Source organism: Triturus cristatus, chromosome 9 (genome assembly GCF_964204655.1).
Source record: "Triturus cristatus chromosome 9, aTriCri1.1, whole genome shotgun sequence".
Classification (NCBI taxonomy): domain Eukaryota; kingdom Metazoa; phylum Chordata; class Amphibia; order Caudata; family Salamandridae; genus Triturus; species Triturus cristatus.
In genome coordinates this window covers 576,274,466-576,295,309 of record NC_140592.1, presented here as the reverse complement: position 1 = coordinate 576,295,309, position 20,844 = coordinate 576,274,466, and positions in this window count along the sequence as shown.

Genomic DNA, 20,844 nt, shown 5'->3' with positions numbered 1-20,844 from the left:
TATGTAACTTTTTTCTGCAGAGCACTGGATGGTTGGGTGAAGGGTAGCAAGGTGAATGATTATCAAGGGTTGCTTGATTTAATTGCATGGGAGCACTTGTCCAGTCAATGTTTTCCTGAGCTACGCCAGCACCTGATTGATAGCAAGCTGTCCAACCCGAGGAAGCTTGCTGAGGAGGCGGACCGCTGGCTTAGCACCAGGGTCCACAAGGGTCAAGTGGGAGACTCCGCCAAAGGTGGGCAGGGTCCCCAGCAGAAGAGTGGGGGGGACAGGGGTAAACAGAAGGGGTTCCAAAAAGGCCCCCAAAGTAATCCCCAAGGGAACCAGCAGAAGGGTTCTCAGCCTCCCCCACCCCCGCAGCAGAACGGGGCCCCGACAGGTAGACCTGTTCCAAAGGGGCCCTTCAATTGTTATAGGTGTGGTGACCCGGGTCACATTGCCTCTGATCCTAAGTGTCGCCTGTTTGGTAAGACCGCACCCACTGGTGCTCCACCCCGGCAAGTAGCTAATATTAACTTTGGGGAGGAGGTAGCAGTCCAGGAGGGTGGGGGTCCCGGGCAGATGACCCTAGTCTCGCTAGGAGACAGTGAGATGGTCCCTGAAACCTACTTGCCCTCTAACACTAAGAAATATGGGCAAGTAGTGACCATCAATGGAAAAAAGGTTGAGGCTCTTAGAGATACAGGAGCCAGCGTGACCTCGATGAGGCAACACCTGGTGTCTCAAGAGCAGATTGTACCCAATGCCTACTGTAGGGTTGTCAATGCTGACAACATAGAGAGTCGTTGTCCAATGGCTCAAGTTCCCTTTGAGTGGGGGGAGGTCTCTGGTACTCTACAAGTCGCTGTGAGAACTGACATGCCTGTAGACTGTCTGCTAGGGAACGACCTGGAGAGCTCCCCTTGGGAAAAGGTGGAGAAGACCACGCATCTGAGGATGGTGGGTCTACCCGACTGGGCGTGCGTGACCACCCGGTCCATGGCAGCCAGTAGGGGTGTTGAGAGGGTCCTGGAGCCTGAGGGAGAGGTCCAGGAACCGGCCTTAGGGAGAAGGCGCAGGAGGCGCGGGAAACCGGCCCCCGAAGTTCCCACGGCCCAGGAGGAAGTAGACCCTGAGGGGGATGCTCTGGAGCCTACCGGGGAACAGATTGCCGAACTGGGAGACCTGCCTGAGCTGACCCATTGGCAGCAAGAAGGAGGTCCCTCCAGGGAGGAATTCTGCAGGGAGCAGAAAGAATGCCCTTCTCTCGTGGGTATGCGGCAGCAGGCTGCAGACCAGGCCAATGGTGTTCAGGCCAAAACACACTACGTGTACTGGGAGAGTGACCTCCTGTATTCCGAGCCTAAGGCTGCTGAACCTGGGTCAGCCCGTGTGCTGGTGGTACCCCAGAAGTTCAGAACCTTCCTACTGGGACTGGCTCATGATGTGCCTTTAGCAGGACATTTGGGGATGGACAAGACCTATGACAGGCTTGTCACCCACGTTTACTGGCCCCAAATGCACAAGAATTCAGATTCCTACTGCAGAACCTGTCAGACTTGCCAGGCAAGTGGTAAGAGCGGAGGGAAGCACAAGGCTCCTCTGCAGCCCTTCCCCGTGGTCGGTACGCCATTCCAGCGAGTGGGTATTGATATTGTGGGGCCTCTGGACCCCAAGACAGCCCTGGGCAACAGGTTCATCCTGGTCTTGGTGGACCATGCCACCCGGTACCCTGAAGCCATCCCTCTGAGGACAGTGACGGCCCCCGTGGTGGGACGAGCACTGATGGGAATTTTCTCCCGAGTGGGATTCCCTCTAGAGGTGGTGAGCGACAGGGGGACCAATTTCATATCCACATATATGAAATCCCTGTGGAAGGAGTGTGGGGTAACCACTCCTTACCACCCCCAAGGAAATGGGTTGGTTGAGAGATTCAACCGAACCCTCAAAGGCATGATCATGGGCCTGGACGGTCCAATGAGGCGTAAGTGGGACGTCCTCTTGCCATGCCTGCTCTTCGCTTACCGAGAGGTACCACAGAAGTCTCTAGGGTTCAGCCCCTTTGAGCTTCTGTATGGTCACCCGGTAAGAGGACCTCTGAGTTTGGTAAAGGAAGGCTGGGAGCAATCTCCCAGGAAACCTCCCCAGAATGTATACAGTTACATGCTGGCCTTCCGAGACCAGACTAGGCGTTTCAGGCAACTTGCTGAGGCAAATCTGGAAGCCAGCCAGGAGGAGATGAAGCGGTGGTACGACCGGAATGCCACTCTGGTAGAGCTTCAACCTGGACAAAAGGTGTGGGTCTTGGCCCCAGTGGAGCCTTGTGCACTTCAGGATAAGTGGACAGGTCCATTTGAGGTTGTGGAGCGCAAAAGTCCTATCACCTACTTGGTGGACATGCAGTCTCCCAGGAACCCTTTGAGGGTCCTACATGTTAACCGCCTTAAGCCCCACTTAGAGAGGACCGAAGTGGGCATGCTGCTGGCCACTGATGATGGAATGGAAGAAGAGACCGAGCCTCTTCTTGACCTCTTAGTAGCCTCTGAGATAGATGGGTCAGTGGATAGAGTTAACCTCTCACCCACCCTGACGCCCGAACAACAGGAAGATTGCCGCCACTTGCTGGGGCAGTTTCCAGATAGGTTCTCCCTGGTTCCTGGTGTCACAGGTTGGTGCGTCCATGATGTGGACACAGGAGACAGCTTACCTGTGAAGCATAAGGCTTACAGGGTAACTGACAGGGTCAGAGCTTGCATCAAGGAGGAGGTCTCCAAGATGCTTGCGCTAGGGGTGGTTGAGTCCTCCAGCAGTCCTTGGTCCAGCCCCGTGGTCTTGGTCCCCAAAGCTGCTGCGCCGGGAGCCACACCTGAACTCCGGTTCTGTGTGGACTACAGAGGACTCAATTCAGTAACTAAGACTGACGCGCACCCCATCCCCAGAGCTGATGAGCTCATTGATCGGCTGGGGGCTGCCCGGTTCCTCAGCACGTTTGATTTAACGTCTGGGTACTGGCAGATCGCCTTGACCGATGGGGCCAAAGAGAGGTCAGCATTCTCTACACCAGATGGGCACCTCCAGTTCCGAGTCATGCCATTTGGAATGAAGAATGCCCCTGCCACCTTTCAGAGGTTGGTCAACCAGGTACTGGTTGGGCTGGATGCGTTCAGTGCCGCCTACCTGGATGACATCGCAGTGTTCAGTGCCACCTGGCCCGAACACCTGCGCCACCTCTGGGAAGTGTTGATGGCTCTGCGCCGAGCAGGCCTCACGATCAAGGCAAGCAAGTGCCAGATCGGGCAGGGTTCCGTGGTGTACTTGGGACACCAAGTGGGGAGTGGCAAGGTGGCACCCTTGCAACCCAAAATTGAGACCATCCTGGCTTGGGAACCCCCCAAGACGCAGACCGCAGTGAGGGCCTTCCTGGGGATCACTGGGTACTACAGGAGGTTTGTCAAGGGCTATGGAACGATTGTTGCCCCCTTGACAGAGCTGACTTCCAAGAAGCAGCCCAGGAACGTGATCTGGACTGACACCTGTCAGAAAGCTTTCGACACCCTGAAGACTGCCATGTGCACGGCGCCCGTGCTCTTGGCCCCTGACTTCTCCAAGGAATTCCTAGTACAGACAGACGCTTCAGAGCATGGTGTAGGGGCTGTTCTCTCACAGATGACTGAGGAGGGCTGGGACCAACCCGTAGCCTTCATCAGTAGGAGGTTACTTCCACGGGAAAGTAGGTGGAGTGCAATTGAGCGAGAAGCATTTGCTGTGGTCTGGGCGCTGAAGAAGCTAAGACCCTACTTGTTTGGGTCTCACTTCCGGGTTCAGACGGACCACAGGCCCCTCAGATGGTTGATGCAAATGAGGGGTGAGAACCCGAAGCTGTTGAGGTGGTCCATCTCCCTACAGGGTATGGACTTTACGGTGGAACACCGTCCTGGTACAGATCACGCCAACGCTGACGGTCTGTCCAGGTATTTCCGCCTTAGTGACGAGGAACCCCCTGGGCAAGGGTAGTTCTCCCCACCTTTCAGCTGGAGGGGACACGTGTTAGACCTGGCACCTTGGCGTGAGTTTCCCTTCCACTTTTTTGATGGTGTGCCTCAACTGTTTTGCTGGTGTTGTCCGCTCAGGGCACTGCGCCACGGCTAATCCGTGCCGCAGTGCAGGTGCTCCCTAGGAAAAGTGTACCTGTAAATTGATGTTCCTGATTGGTTTATTGGATTCACTGTCAGTCCCCAGTAAAGTGCACCAGGGGTGCCAGGGCTTGTGAATGCCAATGCTGCTGGTGGGCTTGCAGCGCTGGTTGCGCCACCCACAGAAAGCAGCCTTGTAAAATGTGTCTAGGGTCTGCCACCGCAGACCCTGTGCGCGGTCTTGGACCGTCGTGCTGACTGCGCAAGTGCCCCCACTTGCCAGTCCCTAAACCTTCCCTTACCTACATATTAGCCACCCCTCTGGTAGGCCCAAGGGCAGGGTGCATTGTAGGCATAAGGTAGGACATGCCCTGATGTGTGTGGCATGTCTTAGTAGTGAATTACAGCCCTTTTCGTTTTTTCACTATTGAAGGCTACCTGCTCTCCATAGGCCAGAATGGGCTGCTGGAGTCACTACACGCTGTGACCCCAGTGGACTCAGAGAGCATGGTAGAATGTCAAGTTTAGTATGCCTGAACTCAGAATAATAAAATACTTCTTGTAGTCAAGTTTATTTTAGTATCCTGGGTTTGTAAATACTACTTTTAGAAAGTTAGTATTTACTGACCTGGCCATTCAGTCCGCCTCTGCTGTGTGTGTGTGTTCTGCCTAGCAACAGTAAGGAGCAGGGGTGGGGAATCCCCAGAGACAGGTTGGCTGCCAGGTGGTGGGTAGAGAGGTGACACCAGGATGGGTGGGAGGAGTACACCTTGACTCTTGAATAGACCTGTGCTCTGCCACCACAAAGCCGGCGCCGCCCCCTGTGGAGCGGCTGATGTCTCTGCCCTGCTGCTGAAAGGAAAGAGCAGAGTCACCATAACAAAGTGCTCCAGAACTGGACTGAGCCAGGCCCAGGCCCCCTGGCGCTAAAGAACAAAAGAATCATGGTATAAAAGTAGGAGCCTGGCTCCTAAGAAATCAGAATCCTGTTTTACCACAAAGAACCTCTGCCCGACTAGAAGGAGAAGAAGACGCTGGAGGAGCTGGCCTGCTGCTTGCCTTGCTGAGAAAGGAGAGGAAGAGACTACTGAAAAGACTTTGCTGCTTTGTGCTTTAAACATTCTCCAAGGGCTTGATCTGAGCTTGCCCCCTGAACTGAACCCCAGGACCAGTGGGTTCTCTCTGCTTTTGCTCGTCCTCCGATTCGAGCCGTGTGTGCATCCCGCTGGAAAGAGACTGCGCCCCTCAACGCCCCTCCTAGGGCCGTGACACTCAGGAGCTCGCCTGCCGCAACCCCGTGAGAGCCCCGCTCCGTCCGGAGCCGCTCTCTGTCCCCGGGCTAGGCCGCCTGCGCCCCTGTCACCGCCTGCCACTGGAGCGCGCTGAACGCGCTATCACCCCTCCCGCCGGAAACCGTCCGATGACTGTGATCTACGCCGGGTCATCCAGCTGCACTGACCGTGCCCTGTGACCCCGCTTCGCTATCCCCGGACCTCTCAGGCCGCGCCGCCCCCGCTGTGGAGACCCCCCTGCACCGCCGTGCTGAGGGTCGCTGGCCGCGCCTGCCTACCTGCCCACACCCGCTGATCGAGGACCCAAGACCACTTCCCAAGCTGAGAGTCGCACCGACCTGTGCCGATTCTCCACATCACTGAAGAAGTTCCCGTATCGGGCTCGGGGCCCGCAACGCCTTATTTCCCCGTTCGCAGGAGTCGATCCCTGTAAGTACTGGAACCACAAGTGGCATTTGCAAGAGACTGCAAAGTATCTATTTGAAGCTACGAACAAAGAACATTTGCCTGCTTTACAACCTGGTGGCATAGCGAAAACGTTATTGGTCTTGTGATAAGTCTGCTGAGATATATATACCTATTTTTACATAAAGAAGCGTATTCTTCTACATATCCAAGTCTGGTGTCCGTTTCTGGGGGGATTGATGTATTTACGGTGTGTGCAATTGTAAGTGCTTAACCAACAACGCCTGAGGAATCGCCTTGGCTGCTCACGCCACGCACCTAGAGGGTGAGCAAGCGTCATTCACAAGGGGTTATCCTGCGCCCTGACATAGAGGAGAGGGTTCCTGCTTGACACAAGGGCAACCTTGCGCCAACCAGAGACCCCCCAAGTCTAACACCCACCCATAGTGGACCTGTTGCACATCACCCCTGCCACCCCCACTCACAGGGGACCTGGTGCCCATTACCCCTGCCACCCCCACTCACAGGGCTTATGTTTCCCATCAGCCCTGCCACCCCCACTCACAGGGCTTATGTTGCCCATCACCCCTGCTACCCCCACTCACAGGTGACCTGTTGCCCATTACCCCTGCCACCCCCACTCACAGGGCTTATGTTGCCCTTCACCCCTGCCACCCCCACTCACAGGGGACCTGTTGCCCATTACCCCTGCCACCCCCATTCACAGGGCTTATGTTGCCCATCACCCCTGCCACCCCCACCCATAGTGGACCTGTTGCCCATCACCCCTGCCACCCCCACTCACAGGGGACCTGGTGCCCATCACCCCTGCCACCCACACTCACAGGGCTTATGTTTCCCATCACCCCTGCCACCCCCACTCACAGGGCTTATGTTGCCCATCACCCCTGCCACCCCACTCACAGGGGACCTGTTGCCCATTACCCCTGCCACCCCCACTCACAGGGCTTATGTTGCCCATCACCCCTGCCACCCCCACTCACAGGGATTATGTTGCCCATCACCCCTGTCACCCCCACTCACAGGTGACCTCTTACCCATTACCCCTGCCACCCCCACTCACAGGGCTTATGTTGCCCATCACCCTGCCACCCCGACCCCTAGTGGACCTGTTGCCCATCACCCCTGCCACCCCCACTCACAGGGGACCTGGAGCCCATCACCCCTGCCACCCCCACTCACAGGGCTTATGTTTCCCATCACCCCTGCCACCCCCAATCACTGGGCTTATGTTGCCCATCACCCCTGCCACCCCCACTCACAGGGGACCTGTTGCCCATTACCCCTGCCACCCCCACTCACAGGGCTTATGTTACACATCACCCCTGCCACCCCCAACCATAGTGGACCTGTTGCCCATCACCCCTGCCACCCCCACTCACAGGGCTTATGTTTCCCATCACCCCTGCCACCCCCACACACAGGGCTTATGTTGCCCATCACCCCTGCCACCCCCACTCACAGGACTTTTGTTTCTCATCACCCCTGCCACCCCCACTCACAGGGCTTATGATGCCCATTACCCCTGCCACCCCCACTCACAGGGCTTATGTTGCCCATCACCCCGCCACCCCCACTCACAGGGGACCTGTTGCCCATTACCCCTGCCAACCCCACTCACAGGGCTTATGTTGCCGATCACCCCTGCCACCCCCACTCATAGTGGACCTGTTGCCCATCACCCCTGCCACCCCCACTCACTGGGGACCTGGTGCCCATCACCCCTGCCACCCCCACTCACAGGGCTTATGTTGCCCATCACCCCTGCCACCCCCACTCACAGGACTTTTGTTTCTCATCACCCCTGCCACCCCCACTCACAGGGCTTATGATGCCCATTACCCCTGCCACCCCCACTCACAGGGCTTATGTTGCCCATCACCCCGCCACCCCCACTCACAGGGGACCTGTTGCCCATTACCCCTGCCAACCCCACTCACAGGGCTTATGTTGCCCATCACCCCTGCCACCCCCACTCATAGTGGACCTGTTGCCCATCACCCCTGCCACCCCCACTCACTGGGGACCTGGTGCCCATCACCCCTGCCACCCCCACTCACAGGGCTTATGTTGCCCATCACCCCTGCCACCCCCAGCCATAGGATGGGTGATGCGCAACACATCCAGCATACGCAAACATCAGGTATGTCCGCAAAATACATCCCCCATGACATCATGACAACAGTGTTTAGTCTGTGACAAATGCTCACAACAATGAATATGGCTACGAGCATACAATGTAAGTAACAGCACATGTGTGACCAACACATGATTGTGACATACACAAGGCAAGCATCACCATAGCACTGTGGCAATGTAAAAAGAACACCCCCTCACTGTGTAGAACAGAAGTCAAGTGGGGGCTCACAAAATGCAGCAGATGTGGAGCATTGTGGTGATGGGGACCAAACCCCCCTCAACACAGTGACCAAAAGGTAAGTGTCATCATGGTCAAAGCTGCAAATATCAAACAGCATGTATGATCCCTGATCCCAACACATCAAACACTTCTGGGGCAAACTAGTGGTTGTCTCCCATACACACAGAGTTATGGTGAGGCAAACAGTGCTGTGAAAACATAACACTCTCGGCCATGTGAAGACAAGCACCACACATGAGGGCTGACAATGCACACAGCGTACAATGACACAACAGCAGAAGTGACCATCACCAAGCATGCACACATCTCGAAAATAGACACACCAATCAAAACAACATGTGTAGACTGTAGGTGTCAGCTCACTAACTCACTTTCCATGCCAGAAATGGCACCCAACAACCAGGATGAATGTGCATAATAATGTGAAATGACTCACAGGGACAGCATGGAAAATCACAGAAACAGCATCAAGACAAAGGCCCACAACAGCAATACCAATGCACTGGTGCAGATCCACAAAAACAAACAGGCAAACTCACACTACACATCGGACACGACATGTATGTGTGTGTGTGTGTCACAGTATCCCCAGGCAACTACACAACACATGAGAGGGGCTGAACCACAGTGACACAGATGTGGACACAGTGCCATACAGAAGTAAACAATCATTGGGACACCCTCAGTGGGCAATCAGGCATTGGGAGATGAGAGGAAGCACAACAGACACATGTGACACTAGCTGGAATGAACACCAACTAACACAGCAAGAGACTGCCACACAACAGCACAATCCCCAGGGACAAGACATTGGGGTGACACAAGCAAGCATGACACATCAACTGTGATGACAAAGGCAGATGTCGTACAAACTGGGAAACCCAGACATGTGTCCTGTGCCACAAACGTACATCACACATACACAAACACAAATCACTCAGCATGACCCCTCATCCATGGACAAACGGGAGCTAGGGGATCATCCATGCAAACATTCACATCAGTCCACCATCAACACCACATACCTGAACTGCAACAATGTGTATCTGTGAAGTCCACATGGACAGGTGACATTGCACATGCCCACATGACAAACACAAGAATGTTGGCAGGAACTAAGGTGCACACACACATCACACAAGGACTGTTTACAACCCTGGGAAATGACAGACACACTGCACAGTATGCGTTACATTGTCATGACCTCCAAGCTCATGTGACCTTCAGAATCCCTGCCACAGTCCCAGGACTATGCAGATGCCAAGGTGGAACACAAGGCACCCATGCTGACACCTGCCAGCATCGCTGCCGTGAACCCCACAAGTGGGAGCAGTCACACACACATACAAATGTCTCAATCACTGAAAACTACCACCTAGGGACAACTACATGATATTGCGAACAAACAAGTGCCTTGAGGAACCCTCACTGTGTCCCATCTGTGTCTGACAACATCATCAACACTCAGAACTGACAAATCACAATGATGATACACCAATTAAAAGTAGTGAGTCATGCACCCACACATCTGGTAGCCCATTGAAAAAGTAGTGGGATTAAGCCAGTACCACTCAGCAAGCATCAACAACAGGAACATATCAAGGGAACACTGTGTGTGTATGAACAGGGATGTGGACACACACACATGCACATACAACACACACCATGGGCCCAGGCCATGTCACTGGACAACACACTAATTTGAGGGGACACAACTCCTGTGGGAGCACAGCTGTGCCAAACATATTCACCGCATGTCCCTCTCATGTCTGCAGAACACTTGGTCAGTCAGCCATCAGTTACCACACAATGAAGGCTCTGGTCACAACAGCTTGGGTACGGGAGTCACCCCTAAGTCAGCTGCACTACCCCAAACATATGTCTAGCAAGTTGCACAGAGGACCCAGTTTCTCCTATTACAATGATGCCCACACCTGTAGGGCCAGTAGTGATGAGCACGAAGTATGTGGAAGTGACAATTTGGACAATGGGAAGCACATCATATGAGCAGGGGTGCAAGCCACAGATGTGAACATGGCAATTAAATGCTCACAGAGAGATGTACACAAAAAGTTGATCCAGACACACCCAGGTAGCTGCAAAGGATGACATGGATACCCACTAGAATAGGATACATATCTCATGGACCACAGGAAGTACCTCACATCAATACATCAGTATGCAACATTGTAAACCAAGCATTACAGGTGCAAGGGCATCTAAAACAACCTCAACATGATGTACAGCTAAATCAAGTTCACAGGGACAAAGTAAAAAGCTTTATTCAACATATGAAAAGTGAAACGTGGCCAGTCCATGTCCAAATGGCAAGGAGTGAGCTAGAGTGACAAATTCAGTATAGGAAATTCGAAACGTCTGTGCAACCAAAAGGCCAATCGCCAGTCCATGTCAAATTGCCAAGGAGTGAACTAGAGTGACAACTGTCACACCTTGCTTGCCTGCACTGCTAAGGACCGGGGTCATCCCCTCGGAGGGGCATACATGGGGCAGGCCAGGCACCGCAGGGACAGGAGCAGGGCGCAGCAGAAGCAGGCAGTGAAGAGGTGGGGAATGCAGACGAGACACTTTCAACTGCAGTGGAGATGACTGAAGTGGTGGGTGCAGTCACAACTGTGGGGCACAAGTCAGATGGGGTGGGTGCCGGCACAACTCCAGTGGGCAGGTCAGCTGGAGGGGATTGGCTCACCACTGCAGTGCCCAAGTCAGACGGGGTGGGCGTGGACTCCAAAGCAGTGCCTACATCCATGGGAGCAGAATGGGGGACAGGTGAGGTCTGCAGGGCAGGGGGTGGGGACACGGTCCCCACATCAGTGGCACCAACTGTCTGACCAGGTGTGGAGGAGCAAGTGCTAGGGGGGATGGCCTTAGCATTTTGGGGATGGTGTATCTGTGTGTGGGGGAACCCGGGGCAGGGAGTGGCGGGGGAACCTCTGGAGTGGTTGCCTGGGGGATGGAGGACGGAGACTTTGCCTTGGAGCTGTGTGCTGGCGGGGGGGTCTTGCTCTTCTTGCGCCGAGGAACTTGCGGGTGGGCGTCTCGGTCTGACTGCGCCTGGGGGAGGGTGTCCAGGTGTGAGGGGCACTCCCTTCTGTGTGTGGGGACTTCCTCTTCCCCTTGTAATCAGGATCTGCTGGGTCGGTGGGGAAGAGGCCAAGGTCACAGAGGAAGAGTTTCTGGGGGGATGGGGTTGCAGATGAGGCAAGGGAAGGGGGCTGGGAGGGAGAGGTCTCGGAGGACTGTGGAGTGGTTGTGGATGACTGTGTGTGTGTCAGCAAACCAGCCCCTGTGAGAGTGGAATCAGTCCCCTGCGCTTGCTTGTGTGCACGTCTAGCCCTTGGTTTGGGGGTTTCTGTGCTTTGGACAGGTAGTGTGCTAGGAATCGTGGGTGGTGCAGGGGTAGGAGGGGTGTGGGACTATTGGAGAAGGGACACTGCTGCCATCAGAGAGGAGGCCACGGACTGGTTGGTCCTCTGTAGGGCAGACATGCCTGAGGAAATGCCCTCCATGAATGACACAAGTTGTGTCAACAGACCTGTGTGTGCATGGAGGACCTTCAGCATCGACGTCTGCCCTACATGCATCTGTCTAAGTAAGTCCACAGATTCCTCACTCAGGGCAGCAGGGGACACAGGGGCAGGGGGTGCGGTGCCTGGCACAAAGGAGATATGCTCACGAACACGGGAGCCCACAGGGACCTCTGGGATGGGAGCCGATGGGAGGGGGTGGTGGTGGTGGTGGTGGCTGAGACAGCCTCACTAGCTGGGGTTTGGTGGCTGCTGACACCCACCTCCACAGGGGAGTCATCCTCAGAGCTGCTGTGGCCTTCAGCTGGGGGGGATGGTGCTGACGACTCCTCTGTGTGGCTCAAATTGCCCTCCGTGCCACTGGGTCCCCCTGACTCCTCTCCTTCTGTCCCTGTAAGGCTCTGTGGCTCCTCCTGGTCCGTGGAGCTGTCCCCTCCTGTGGCTGTGGATGTATCTGGATAGGAATAGGAAGTAAGAGAACAACATCAGTCACCTGCAGTGACTGCACACACCACAGTGAGTACATCACATCACAGGGCAAGCCCAGGCATCATCAGCTGAACACAGCTCAAAATGCCAACACTGTTTAGAATAAGCCAATTGTCATTTTCAACATCAACCATGGCACACATATCCCTCCTTGACTTGCACACATATGGCCGTTGCATGTTGGATGCTAATACCCCAATGTGCCAACATGCACCACCCACACATTAGTTGTACATGCAAGTGAACATGTAGGAGTATGTCACTAGACGCACAGCACATCTCTTGCGACTGACTCAGCACAGGTGTTCGGATGAAGGGATGGGCAGAGACTCATTTCACATGCTTGGGATTCATGCCAGCAACACACACTATGATGTACTCATGTCCTGATGGGCAAGGCCACAATGTGGTGCATTGTGCACACTTGAACACAACGCAAGCTCACTCATAGCAAGTTCAGTGCCATGGCACTGGGATGCACTGAAAGTCAGTCAACACTGTCTCCTGTCACAGGGGCAGGGCATCCAGAAAACAACAATATGCACTGACTCACAATCCTAGCTCAGGGGCAAATCTGACTCTGCAGATGACCGGCGCACTTGCCCATCCCATGCAAACAACATATCCAGGACCCAGAAGACCCCACATCATGAAAATCAGACATATGAGTCTCAGCAAACACAAATCCATGTACATTAACACATCACAGTCTGCCATGCATATAACCCAGCTGCATGAGGGACAGAGTTGCATACACCATTGTGCGTTGTCAGATGATCACACACCTATATGTCACACAGGTCTTGTCTCCCACAGTCACATTGCAGATGTCATGCTGACCCTCTGAATCATGGACACCCCAGTTGTACGTAGCAACAAGCCACACCCTAATGACACAGAGGCACACACCTGAGGGCACATGTCACGAAGCACAACCTGCAATTTCACACACAGGAGTGGGATTACAGAGTGTTTTTGAATGCCCTTGAGGGGGCAAGACTGGGCAGGACTAAGTGAACCAGTGTTTTGCCCCGGACAGTAGTCAGGTGGCTAAGAAATTGTGGGATACTTGCTATACCTACTCCTGATGCCCAAAAATTGGAGTACCCTGCTGCATGGTTTTGTATTGAATACCCCAGAAACATGTTGCGAGTCAGACCAGCAATTGGTACACATCTCAAGGGCACACACAGTTCACATGTCAGATCTCAGGCATTGTGTAAACAATTGACCCACCCATGAAACACACAACAGAGTCCCGGGAACTGATGCTGACTGGTACCTGATGCATAGCTGACTGCAGGGACACAGTGCCCTAGTGACACAAGCAAAATACTGTAGGGGCCACACCTGTGGAACATATGAGGAGGGTGCATCACACAGATGAGGGACCTGATTTTGGGACTACAAGACCTACGTAATGTGGAAGTGTGACCCGGACAAAAGACTGCTATTTGCATGTCAGACATAGTACACAGATCAGGCATGGACTTACCCCCTTCCTGCTGCTGTCTGGCCTTCAGCTGCCTATACAGGTCCGGGAAGACCACCACCAGTATCCGGAGCATGTGGGGAGTCAGAGTCCAGTGTCCGCCCTTCCTGCGTGGAGGTGACAGCTTCAGCTAGACTCTAGCTATCCTCCGGGACCAGCCCCGAAGGTCTTGCCACCTCTTCTGGCAGTTGCGGATGCGGCGCTTGTAGACCCCCACAGAACAAACAGCCCGGGCGATGGTCAGGCAGATCTCCTGCTTCTGGTGGGCATCAACCTGTGAGGAAGACAAAGTGAAAAGTACAGTAACAGACATGCTCCAGATTTGTGCAGCACACAATTAGATATACATGTCATCATCACAAAGGGAGAATAATTACACAGGTAGTGCAACCGTGGGGAATGAAAACTCACATGCATTTCTGACATGTTAACAATGCCTGGATAGTTTAAGCTGGCAAAAATACACTTTAGCAGCAGGAAAAATATTCAGTACATGTACCTACACACTTTGGGGGATGAAAGTAGTCAGTGAGAATGCTTGCCACTGCTGTACACACTGCAAGTCAGACAACATGCATAATTAGGAAGGCAGTGGACAGCACACTCACCTGCTCCCCTGGTGTCCTATAGAGCTTTCTGTACTCTGGAAGGAGCCTGTCCAGCAGGGCCTGGTTCTCCTCCTCAGTGAAGGCTGGGGCCCTCTCCAGTGTACGTGCCATAGCAGGAGCCAGAGGATGCATAGACAGCAGCAGTGGTAGCAGGGATGTGGTCCAGTAGCATGTAGTGCAGGCAAGTGGGCTCCCTGGGATCCAGCCAGCCTTATATCAGTGCTGCAGAGGCAGACTCTGTGCCATGTGTCCAAAGTGATAGGTCCAATACGGTTGCATTCTATGAATCTGGCCAATCCATTAACAAGTACGACTCGTACACGCCTTCCGCATCGTTCAAATCTTCACCTTCATGGAACACTTGAAATTGCAACATTGTTGTAGGCATCCAACTGAATTTCCAGTGCACAACTCGTACAAGTTTTGAATCCGCATCCGTCTCCATGACATTCCTGAGCCAATGGGTGCGCCCGGCTCGTTCAACTGACTGTACAACGCGTATTTTGAATGTACACATGCACCCGTCTCCATACGATTCAATGGCCAAGGCGTACGCCTGTCTCGGACCATGCCTGTCCGACACGTATGCATGATAGTCACCCGCGTCAGACCTCATTGGATTCAATGACAAAGCGTTCGCACGGCTCGGACATGACCCGTGCAATGCGTACGCATTGTCACCCGCGTCGGATCTCATTGGATTCAATGACAAGGTGTACACACGGCTCGGACATGACCCGTGCAATGCGTACGCATTGTCACCCACGTCGGACCTCATTGGATTCAATGACAAAGCATACGCAGGGCTCGGACATGACCCGTGCAATGCGTACGCATTGTCACCTGCGTCGGACCTCATTGGATTCAATGACATGGCGTACGCACGGCTCGGACATGACCGGTGCAATGCGTACGCATTGTCACCCGCGTCGGACCTCATTGGATTCAATGACAAGCCGTACGCACGGCTCGGACATGACCCGTGCAATGCGTACGCATTGTCACCCGTGTCGGACCGCATTGGATTCAATGACAAGGCGTACGCACGGCTCGGACATGACCCGTGTAATGCGTACGCATTGTCACGCGTGTCGTACCGCATTGGATTCAATGACAAGGCGTACGCATGGCTCGGACATGACCCGTGCAATGCGTATGCATTGTCACCCGCGTCGGACAACATTAGTGTGACTATTAGACGGATGCAACACACATATACTGGCCATGGACACCTGCACACACCTGCCACACTATAGCATTGGCCACACAGTGTCCCATGGCATGTGAGGCTGCATTCCCTGGGTTTTTGAGGGGGCCACAGCTGTTTTTTTGTCTGGCACTTTGTGCAGCCACTCCCAGTCTGTTATCTTGTACATGGGGGAGAGTCCTTTGTGTGTTGTGCACATTAGCACTGTGATGTGCAATTAGACAGTAATTGGCATGAGTAAAGGCCACAGTGTCAGTTTGGATATGTTTGGGGCATGTCACATACACCCTGAGTCCTGGGGGTGATGGCATGTACGTCACAGTGAGACCTGTAGCCCCAATACTGATGTGCACCCACAGTCTGTGTGCATGTTGTGTCTCAGATGTGTCTGATCACATGTTACCAATGGGTGACAGTCTCCACATCCATGTGGTATATGCATCAACCTTGATGGGGTGTGTGTCTAAGAGACGTACATGTAGGGCCGACATGAACAACAGTGGCCACTACCTGTGGGACTTACGCTTGCCTTGTGGTGTGTACATGCTACACCATGTCCATTGCTGTGTTGATGTGGCAATAGAGGGAGCCTGGGTTTCTGCATGGCAAAGATCTGTGATGCCTGGGAGACATGAGTCCTCATTAGTCACTGGGGTGGGTTTTTTGAACGTTGCAGCAGCACATAGGTTGGGTGACACAGCCAGATGATTAGCCCATTGCACTACATGGCACTCATGTGGACATGTGGAATTGAGATATGAGGTGGTGGTCTTGTAGGTGACATATGTGTCCATGCCCAACAGCACACACCTCAGTATATTGTGTAATGTCATGAACTAGCATGTGCTAGTGATCGTGGTCAAGGCCACATGGGGGGATGTACTGACAATCTTCCTTTGTGCATCTCTGTACTGCAGGGCACCATCTGTCCATCGTCCGTTCCCAGACCTTGTAACCATGCAGGAACGCGACAGCATCAGACGGTACCGCTTCACCAGGCCACTGATTGAGGAGTTGGTGGAGCAGTTGGCGCCACATCTGCTACCTGGCTGGACATACCCTACAGCACTGACCCCAGAGGTGAAGGTGATGGCAGCCCTGCACTTCTTTGCTACTGGTACCTTCCAGTACACTGTGGCTACTGCCGGTGGTATGTCGCAAACAATGTTTAGTCGGGTGCTACGCGATGTCTTGGAGGGGATGTTGCAATTCCTCGACCTGTATATCAAGTTCCCGAGCCAAGATGAACTCCCTGAAATTAAGGATGCCTTTTATACACTGGGGAGGATGCCGAACGTCATTGGATCCATTGATGGGACACATGTTGCCCTGATACCACCACAGGCACATGAGCAGGCATACCGTAACAGGAAGCACTACCATTCTATCAATGCTCTGGTGGTCTGTCTTGCTGACATGTTGATCACACATGTGTGTGCCTGGTTCCCTGGTTCGGCGCACGATGCCTACATTATGAGGAGTAGTCACATTGCAACGCTGATGTCACAGATGCCAGCTCATTGGCTTGTCGGTGTGTACTGACTGTTTCTCATTGTGTGTGTTTGTCAGTGTTGTATTCCGCACTCCTACAAAACTCATCTACTTGTTCATTTTTGTGTGTGTAGGTGACTCTAGATACCCCAACATGCCGTGGTTGCTGACACCCCTCAGGATCCCTGTGACACCAGCTGAGCTGTGCTACAATGAGGCACATGGTCGGAGAAGGAGGGTGATTGAGCGGACATTCGGCCTCCTGAAAAGCCGTTTTCGCTGCCTGGACAAGACCGGAGGAGCCCTCCCATTTGAGCCTGCAAAGGTGTGCAAAATATAAGCCTGGGCGAAAATTTCGTTCCGTTCGCGGAAATTGCGATAATTTGACATTTTCGCGTTCCGCGGAAAGCGCGAAAATGTCAAAATTTCCGCATTCCGCAGCTTGGCGATAATTTGTTTCTTACTCGCGCTGTAAAATAATACATTCTCGCGCACGCGCGATCGCCTTACCTGAATCCCTGCGTTCGACGACAAGTTTTCTTGATTCGGTCGCGTTCTCCATGAGATGTTGTATTGTTTTTAGCCATTTGCGCTGTCTCCTGACAGTTCGCGCCCGCAGTGACGTCATGCATCGCGCGATCAGGTCTTTCTTCTCACGATCATGCACCGCGAGACAACTGAAAACAAGATGGCTGCGCCCGCGAGCAACCACATGGGCAAGTTGGTGAGCCGCAACCATGCAGAAAATCTCGCGAACATGCGGGAAAAAAACTTCCGCATCTTCGCGATATTTCCGCGTGTTTGCGATAATTTGTAACATTTTCGCGATAATTTGCGAAAGTGGATTTCGCAAATTCCGCCCACCCCTAGCAAAATAATACTGGTCTGCTGCATGCTACACAACATGGCGGTGCGGAAGGAGGTGCCTTTCATCCAGGATGAGGATGACGACGACCAACGTCTGGCACCTGTGGAGGATCCCGGCCTGGGCCAAGATGCCAGTGATGATGAAGATGATGGTGACGTCCGCTCCCAGCTCATCAACTTCTTCACCTGAATGTGAGTTTCCAGGGTTGTTATGTGAATGTATGGAGGTAGCCAGGAATGTGTTGAACCAGCTCTGTTGCTGTCTGAGTGTGTCTGTGTGCCACTTGACTGGATGCGTGCTGTGATGTGTCCATTCAGGTGGTGTGTACTCCACAATAGGGTAGCACTGCTAACTAGTGTTTGTGTAGGTGTTTTGCAACATGTTTTTTGCATGTGTATTGCATTTCTCTCCTGTTCGTCTGTGCCTTTGACTGTATCTTGTCTGTCCTTCACAGGGTCCCTTGCCTGTTGTGTGGTCAACACTGCCCCCCAACACCCAGAAGCCAACACCAGTGTGGAAGTTGACAATTCCCATCAACTGATGTACCACACATCCCTGGACTCCCATTGTCCAACACATTGTGAGCGTGTGTCCACTGTTACGTAGAATTACTGTGCAACTATTGTGGAATAAACGTGTTGCTGATGTGTAATGAACCTGTGCTACGCTTTGTTATGTGCGTTGTCTGTCTTCCCACATCTGAGTGACATCTGCTTACCTCACCTGTGGACTTGTTACCACTGACTGTGCTTGGTGTTGTGTCTGTGCATGCCAATGTGTTTCAGGTTAACATTGTGTGTGATGAGTTAGATGGCCATAGTGAGTATGTTTTGTGTTGCCATAGTGGTGTGTCTCCCTCACATGTGTCACATCCCCATGACTGACATTCCGTTGGTCACATTGTTGCAGTATTTGGCATGCACTGTGTTGTGTAGCAGATCGACTTCGTCCTGAACATGACAAGTTTGAATCACAACAGTATGGTGTACTGGTGAGTTTATTTACAAACATGTGTGAGTGAGGTGCACAGGATGGTGGGTGCTGTACAGTGGTTTGGGAATCCAAAGTTCACACTGGAGTTGGAAGTGCTGGTAGATGAAATGTCCAGAGTAAAGTCCACAGTCGTCTGCTACATTGGCCCAACATGAACCCTCCATGTCATGTGGGCGAGCTGTGTGCGATTGGACAAGGTGAAAGGGTTGCGCACAAAGAATATTGTCCAGAACAGGTTTAGAGGCCCTGGGGGATGTGCTGGGACATCTGCCTCTCACATGTCCTTCTTCGGACGACCCCTCTTCTTCCGGGGGGGGAACCTCATGTGCAGGCCTCTGCGGTGCAGGGGACTCTCCGCCAGAGTCCTCCTCCCTCCCTGTGGCGCTGGCAGATGGTGTTGTGGGCACACAGGGGGGTGGGGACAGGTTGGTGTTGATCTGGCGGAGGCATTGTAGTATGTCCCGATGCACCGCAGTAAGGGCATCCCACTTTGCCTCCATGCGGGCATGGTGGGCGACCTGCTCGTGTTGCATGTCCTAGAGGATCCCCACTACCTGGCCAAATCCTCCGGTGCTATCTTGATACGCATCTGTGATGCGTGCCAGTTGGGGGTCATCATGCAGTCCAGACCCCTCTGCAAGGCATGTCCTGTGCCTCCCACCCCTCCCAGCACCCCTCTCCACACGGGCAGGACCAGCGGTGGTACGCACAGGTGACCCTGGGACCCCTTGGGTGGTGTTGCTGGTGGTGTTAGCTGTAGCTTCCAAGGGGGTCCTGTGTCCCTGTGCTGTGGGTGTTGATTGTCCTTGGTCTGTCCGTGTTGGCGGGGGTTCCCTGTCGGTGTCCAGATGGTGGAGGCGTGGGTACAGGGGGGGCAGATGTTGCTGCTGATGGTGCTGCATGATGGCTCACACCGGAGGGGCCAGGTTGGTCGTCGTCATCCGAAGAGGACAGTGAGAGAGTCAGACCAGTGAGCTCAGTGTCCAACAGAGTCTGGGACTGGGTATCCTCGTCATTTGTCACTGGGTGCCCAGCACGACCTGTGTTTGGAAGAGACACACAATGTGATTTATGTTTCTACATGCATCGTTGGTTCACAAACATGACATTTTCTACCTTTCAAACAGATGCCTGCCTGTACACTGCTTTTTCCCAGCTTGTCACAGACAGAGTTTGATCTTGTTGTTGGCCATTTGCCAGCATGGCCTTGTGCTCCCCACAACAGAGCCCAGTGTCAGACATCTTGGCAGTACCTTCCCACTCCCTGTGAGGCGAGTATGTTTCACGTTGATCTTGCTGGGGCATGTGGGTGGGTGTAGGTTGTCTGTGACTGCGAGTCCCATCATGCTCTTGGCTACACCCCCTTCCCAGCATGCCCATACTACCTTCCTCTTGACTCTGCTTCCCTGTGAGGGGGTGTGACAGCAATGGAAAGATGGCTGACTGTGAAATCCTGGTGTTTGTTTGGCTACAAGTCCCAAGTGAGCCCCTGTGCTTCACACAGCAGCACCCAGTACGGGGTATCTTTTGCTGAAATGTCAGTAAGGTGTGTGTCAATGCATTGTACCCGGTGAGTTGTGTGGAGTTTGTGTTGGGGTGGTGTCTCCTCATGCTGATTAGTATGGTCAGGGCTGTCAGTCCTCCTTCCCATCATGACACGTGCTTCCATTGTAGGGCGTGCAAGTTGTCTTTCAGGATGTCAGTCAGTGGTGTCCTGCTTCTGATTTGCACACATGCCCTAGCAGGGCCTTGTGCTCCCCACAGCAGGACCCAGTGTCAGCCATCTTGTCAGTCATTTTCCATTCCCTGTGATGTGGGCATGTTTCAGAGAGGTCTTGATGGGCCAATCAGGAGGGGAGCATTATCTGTGACTACAAACACAATCATGCTTTTGGATACACTCACTTCACCTGCATCCCCACTATTCCTTCCTGACAGTCA